Source organism: Megalops cyprinoides, chromosome 25 (genome assembly GCF_013368585.1).
Source record: "Megalops cyprinoides isolate fMegCyp1 chromosome 25, fMegCyp1.pri, whole genome shotgun sequence".
In the NCBI taxonomy this organism is placed as follows: domain Eukaryota; kingdom Metazoa; phylum Chordata; class Actinopteri; order Elopiformes; family Megalopidae; genus Megalops; species Megalops cyprinoides.
Window position 1 is genome coordinate 942,026 of NC_050607.1, and position 7,545 is coordinate 949,570.

Here is a 7,545-nt window from a genome sequence, read left to right on the forward strand (position 1 = left end):
ACGGAGAGAGAGACTAAGCTGGAGATACAGAGTGCACACAGAGCAGTGGAGGTGTTTCTATGGCAGCCAGAGGCTGGCGGACGGCTGCCTGTGGGTGGATGGGACATATGTTTAAGCGGTGGGGGGGTTGAGGGCGTTTCTGAGCATGACAGGGTGACAGAGACACAGTCAGTCAACACGGAATTGGGAACAACAAGTGTTCCACCTGTCCCCTCTCACCCTGTGTGACTCCAGCCATGGATGGAGGTAGGGCTCGCACACCGCCCCCTGCTGGAGCTTTGGGATGGGACAGCCTCCAGCAGCACTTCATCACAGACTGACCTGGGAGAGAGAGAGGAGAGCCCAGGAGGACAGATGAGATTAGTTAAGACTTCATGCAGCCCATATTTCCCACTGTTTTCCAGTGGCATTTCTCTCCCAAATTTTCCTGCTGTCAGGAGGCATTTTCCCTTCACCCAAACTGGCCCTGCATTTTCCAGTTTTTAGCTAAGGGGGAATATCAAACTCTGTCATTATACTTTGTTGTTGTACATTAAAATTTTATCAAATTAGTACTTTTTTGGTTGATTGAAGGATGGTTTGATAGAAATCCATACAGAAATGCGTATTTTGGGACAGCCCAGTCATCTACACACTCATTCCTTGGATGGATTACAGAAATCATGGCTGGTCCCGTAATATTTCGGGGCTATGTATTTCATAAAAAGCTGCTGAATGAGGAGGCCGCTCACCTGCCTGCACACCAGCGTGTGTCTGGGTGCAGGCACTGATAAATGTGCATGGCTCACACTCACTCCCCCTGCTGTGTATGCAAATGAACTTATGCAAGTTTAATGATGCAATTTCAGAGAATTTAACATTTCACATGTCTGCCTGAATACTGAAAAAAATGCCCCGCCCCCAGATGTCCAGTGTCCCTACGCTGTTGGGGGGGGGTGTAACAGTCCTTGGACACTGCAGCTCTGTCTCCAACAGCGCCATCAAGTGGCAGAGTCAGGAGAAGGCAGATGTTGACTGGCAGAGGAGAGGACACCCATGAAAATGAGCACATTAAGCTCCCCCACGCTACTCCTCATTAACCTGCCTGAGCAGAAGCTCTGTGCTCCCCCACGCTGCTCCTCATTAACCTGCCTGAGCGGAAGCTCTGTGCTCCCCCACGCTGCTCCTCATTAACCTGCCTGAGCGGAAGCTCTGTGCTCCCCCACGCTGCTCCTCATTAACCTGCCTGAGCAGAAAGCTCTGTGCTCCGCCACGCTGCTCCTCATTAACCTGCCTGAGCAGAAGCTCTGTGCTCTGCTGGCTCTCATACTTCAAAAGCTGAAAGCAGCCACGCAGCTCTCTGTAGCCATCTGTGAAGTGCCACAGCAAGGAGAAACCACAGTGCCCTGAGGGATTCGCGCGCTCTGTGAGTCTGTCTGAGACAGTATCTGCCCCAGGCCGTACAGGCTCATTCCCAGCTGCAGAAAGGCAATAAGCTGAGCGGAGGATGGGTCTCAGAAGGGATCCATCACACCTATCGATAGACCCCAGACTCCACTGTATTTGTTTCTCCCTTCTGATCAGTCACGCAGCCTATCATAACGCTACTGTAACAGATTCTTAACTTAAGGCATGCAATTTCAAAAACTCATTGGATCTACACAAATCACACAAATGACCTATTTTGGATTCAAAACGGTGATTTTCACCGAAAGGTGACAAGTTTGCATCCCTGCATTTGATTTAAAAAAGGGACTTCACTGGGCTAACTTCACACCAATGCCACTAGGACAGCACTGCTGAGCACACATTTACATTTACATTTATTTATTTAGCAGACGCTTTTATCCAAAGTGACTTACAAAAGTGCATACAGCAAGTATAGCGACAGTACGGGGACAGGATGTGTACACACAGACCCCTCCTGAAGAAACCCCATCTGCGCTGGGCTTCTGTGTGTAACTGGTCGGTGCTAGATAAGAGCTTCCACTGAATGACCTCCTGGAAGTAAATGTTAGCCCTGGGCAATCTAGCTGGCCTCCCTGAGCTGCTCCATCTAGTGTTGACCCCCTGTCATGAGCTTCTGGAACAGCAAAGTCCTCTCTGCCAATCACCGCACCAGCACCCCCTACTGCTCACATAGTCTCAGTGCAGCCTTATCATGAGGGAGAGACGGGGGAGAAACAGTGAGAGTAGGAAGCAGCATTCGGCACTATTCTCACTCACAGACACACAGTAACACTCACAGAGTGTGCCACACTCACAGACACACAGTGTCACACACAGAGTGTTCCACACTCACAGACACACAGTAACACACACAGAGTGTTCCACACTCACAGACACACAGTGTCACATACAGAGTGTTCCACACTCACAGACACACAGTAACACACACAGAGTGTTCCACACTCACAGACACACAGTGTCACACACAGAGTGTTCCACACTCACAGACACACAGTAACACTCACAGACACACAGTAACACACACAGAGTGTTCCACACTCACAGACACACAGTGTCACACACAGACACACAGTGTCACACACACAGAGTGCCACACTCACAGACACACAGTAACACTCACAGAGTGTTCCACACTCACAGACACACAGTAACACACACAGAGTGTTCCACACTCACAGACACACAGTAACACACACAGAGTGTTCCACACTCACAGACACACAGTAACACTCACAGAGTGTTCCACACTCACAGACACACAGTAACACACACAGAGTGTTCCACACTCACAGACACACAGTGTCACACACACAGGGTGAGGCAAAGGGATGATGCAGGTTGCCACACTAACACACAGACAGCACTCAGAAGGAGGGCCATGTAAACCACAGTGCACACAGTGTCAAAGGTTAAGTGCATGACAAAACAACAGACTGAAGAGCCTAATGACACCAATTACCCGCTGCAGTGGTTTGGTCCAGGGCTTCCACTGTACGTAGTATCAAATAATGCTTCTGCTCCAATAAGGAATCTTGTTGAGGATGGTGTTGCAATGAGATGATACTGCGATATTCACGTACAGTACATACTGTTTGTCTGAGTCCCACACATGATGAGGCAAGTCAATCAAAACTGCCAGGGCTCAGTGTCCAAACCCTGTGTCTGTTTTAACTTGTGAAGTTTTTGGGAGGAGCAGGTAGCCAGCTGCCTGAGAGCGTGAGGGTTCAGCGGGATTATGCAGCATAAAAAGTTCATTCTGATATGATGGGGATCGCCCATTCAGTGCTTTGCAGAACAGCAGCAAAATGTATCATTATTAATGTGGAGCTGGAGGGGACAGGTGTTATATTGCGCTATATTGTTTTGCTGGTCGAGCAGTGAGGCAATCATCCAGACTGGAGGAGATAGAGAAATGGACTCATTTTTTTCCATCTCGCAGAGACGACGCGCGTCTTAGTTTTGCTATGTTTCTTAGATGAATAGTCTGGCACAGAATAGGACACCGCTCTGATCAAGTTTTGTGGGATCAAGGTCCAAAAAATATGGAGAGGATGCTGAAGTCTTAATTGTGTAGGTAAGAGCTGTAAAAATGAACAGGCTGAAAGTCCCCTGAACAGCAGCAGCTAGTGATCAGCTGCCCACATCAACATGAGGCCAAGCAGAGGTGAGGGCATCCGCTGCAACTCTGCCCCGTGAGGATGGCGGTCATGTGGGGCTCTACAGTGACACAGAGCAACCAGCAGGACGATCAGGGCTTCCTGTCTCTACCGCAGGGGTGAAAGGTCACAGTGAGGCCTGACCATGGCAAACACAATGTGTTCACACACAGCAGGGAAAGTGCTCTGTGGAGCTGAGGGTGTGAGAGACAGAGTCAGCACACACGAGCATCTATCTCACTTACATTATCAGTATTGCAAGAGACAAATCATATGCATTCATGCATCTGTGCCACTAACCAGCACAGATGAGATATTGAACAATATGATGAACAGAACAATTTGTTCTGAGGTGGTGTCTAATATCCAATTCCAATATCCAATTCCAATATCCAATTCCAATATCCAATTCCGATATCCAATTCCAATATCCAATTCCAATATCCAGTTTGTCTCAGTGTAACCCTTCTTGCCAGGATTAATCCAGATTAATAACGAACATTGTTTTCAACAAAAGACTATGGACAGTATAATTGTATTTTTTGTCTCCTACATTCAGTATTATCTCAGATATTTCATCTTATATATTCACCCCATAGACTAGCAATTGTCTCCACTGGAAAATGTGAATTGACACAATTGTTAAAATGTTCCTCACCCAATGACTTCAGTTAAGTAGCCTGGCCAGCAGACAGACCAGTAGCAGGGGAATCTCACTTTGCAGTCTGGTCTCCCTGATCTGTGCTGGTCTACCATTCCATACATTAGGAATGTTTCAGCCCTGGGGTCTGCATCTGAATAGATTCAGCACTGTAACAAATTAATGTGAATCATGAATGATCAGGTTCCAAGGAAATGCATGTTGCTCAGAAAAATTGATTATCACTCTCCGTCACCATCAGCATGATGGGATAATTATACACCATCATCCTGACACAGACAACATCACAGAGGCCACCGAGCAGAACAGCAGTGTGCAGGAACCGACAATTATGAAATATGAGGCAGACTTCCAGCCAACCAAAACGTAAATAAGAATATGTGTTTGCGTTCCGGCAGCTGGCTCAATCTCAAATCTCAAATTCGGGTCACAGACACACCTCCCTCCTCATTAGAGCAAGAATGATCTGAGATGTGATCCAGAGCGGATGAAGCTCTAATGCAACGCAATGTTCTTCTGACTGTCTCCATGACGATCGCAGAAGTGTCAGAAAGGCATTTCACCATTACAAAGCCAATTACCCCAGTGGTGCGAGGCAGCTCCTCTCCCTATTGCTAATCTGTGTGCTGTGAGCAGCACACTGGGGAGCCTCCAGGCCACGGAGAGGTATCCCAGCATGCCTGAAGCACAGGAGCTCCTGAGGGGACCGCGCTTTATTTAAGGACATTTCCTGGATGTTTTCACTGAGCAAACAGAGGGAGGAGGAAAGCAGAATGGATAGTGGCTTAGGGCCACTTTCCCAAACAGAGTGTAGCTGATTTAGAGAAGATCCACCGCATGGTCTTCACTCACACTGCCTTCAGATTCCTGACCACAGGTTGTGCGTTCGGATAAACAGGCACATCTTTGAAAAATGGCTTCATATTGCCAACGTCACACAATCAAACCCTTGAAAGCTTATACACATTCATCCTGGCTAGTCATGGGTAACGTACACCCTCCCCCCGTGTCAGCGGGAGACACGGCTGAGTGAGAGACAGTCCTGGCTTTATACCTCAGGAGGCATAATCATCCTGTTCTTTGACCCGGGTGACATGGAATAAGCCAGTTATTCTTGACATGCACTCCTGGCATGACCACATATACAACATTACCAGCAACCTTGTGTAAAACTAAATGTGTGCTTAATGACATTTATTAATATTTATTTATGTTGGACTAAACATGAACAATGTAATTTTAATGATGTGTAATGCAGTTATTAAGGCTTGATGAATTATGACTGCAACATATTCCAAAGCATTACAGAAAATTGGTTTACATTTCCAAAAATAGCTTTTCAAATGATAATTTCTATGTGAAAATTGCAATGAAAAAGAAACACAATGTAAGCCAAGGCAGTTCCCTGGGAGACAGGTCATTTAGCGTGTGCTTACCACAGAGCACGTAAAGCTGCACACCGCAGAGTGTGAGGACGGCAGGGACCGCGTGGTAGCTGCAGAGACCGCCACACATGCACACCGCAGAGTGTGAGGACGGCAGGGACCGCGTGGTAGCTGCAGAGACCGCCACACATGCACACCGCAGAGTGTGAGGACGGCAGGGACCGCGTGGTAGCTGCAGAGACCGCCACACATGCACACCGCAGAGTGTGAGGACGGCAGGGACCGCGTGGTAGCTGCAGAGACCGCCACACATGCACATGCACCTGAGTAACTATGGAGAGTCAGAGATGATCAAAAATTACTCTCAGACACTGACAAATGAGACACAGCACATTTCTGTGTCCGAGGTAGGGATGGCTGATTAGGACTGATGACGAAGGCCTTCTTACCCAGCGAGGACGGTGAGAATGAGTCAGAGGCATGGAGGTAAAACGCATTCTGGCACAACCGGCCGGCCCAGGCTGAGTCACACGCACCGAATTTTCCGCCCGTTCTGGCTACAGCATTAATCACAGGTTCAGTGCGGTCAACCACAAGGGCGGCCCGACCATCTGGCTCCTCCAAAGCAGCGCTTTACATGGCGGGAAGCACTTCATCTGCGCACCTGCCTCCTCTTCCGGGCAGATCCGTTAACAAGACCCCCCTTGGAAACCTGTCTGGAGGTCAATGTTATTTGCAATCACTGAGATGCCAGCTATCAGGCTGAGATCAGATCAGCCCACGTTCAGTTGCGAAAGAGCGCGATTTCCCTGTGATGAATTAGCACTAACGATACTTAACTTCAGCCCACTCTTTAACACCCGGTACGCAACATGCTGAAAGCATAACTCAATGAGCTCATTCAACTCGAACAGCCACATGCAGATGAATTAACCTTCAGTCTGTGAATAGTTAATGTCTCAGAGACGGACACGTTTACAACAATGAGAATAAATAAGTGAAATAGATAATATAATATTAAAGACTTTTTAATTCCCCAGGAGAAAGTAAGTGAAGAAGTAATGTCATATCCCTTACAGTCCTTTAAAACATCATCATCACATACTTCCAGCTGGGTGACTGGCAGGGTCAAAGGATCAGTGAAGGCTTTTTACTCTTTTCTTTCTGCTTCCTCCCCCTGACCCCCAGCGGATTTGTCAAACGAAGCTCGTCTCACCCGACAGCCACTGCACCTGCACACACACCCACACGCAGCCAGCGGGTGTTTTACACACGGCCAATCACACGATGCACCACAGAGGAACACTGATTGGAGGAGAGGCGCTACTCTGCTGATGTCACCCGAGCAGCTCGGAGGTGCCTGACGAAACGCAGCCCCTGCTGACGCATCCACTGTCATCCCCGGGGCAACAAAGCCAATCTGTGTACCACCGAGGGCTCCTGGTCATCATCCACTGATGACATGACTGGGAACAAACCCGGGCCAGAGAGCTCAGCTTGCACTCAAAGTGAGCGTCTTATCCACCGAGCTACTCAGGAGCTCCTAAGGAATCATAAAATCCTCACACAAAATAAACCTATACAGGGAAACAGAAACTGAAGGGAAAAGAAAGATAAATTTTCCCTAAAGGATGGACTTCACTCCTTTAAAAGAAGGAGCTCAACATTTTGTGCAGCATGATGCCAGGGGCAAAAGTGATTTTCCCTGAGCAGCTCTCAGCACTGTCTGTGCATCTTTCCATAATTTGCCTTCAGTATCTCTCATTCTGACCACTGCCACTAAGGAGCTTTGAGCGGCCCTATTGTGCAAGGTCAAAAACTCTCACTCTCCCGGGTGTGAAGAGAGCGCTGCCGCTGCTGCTGGTGAATGGGACTCTGGGTAAATGCCATGTCA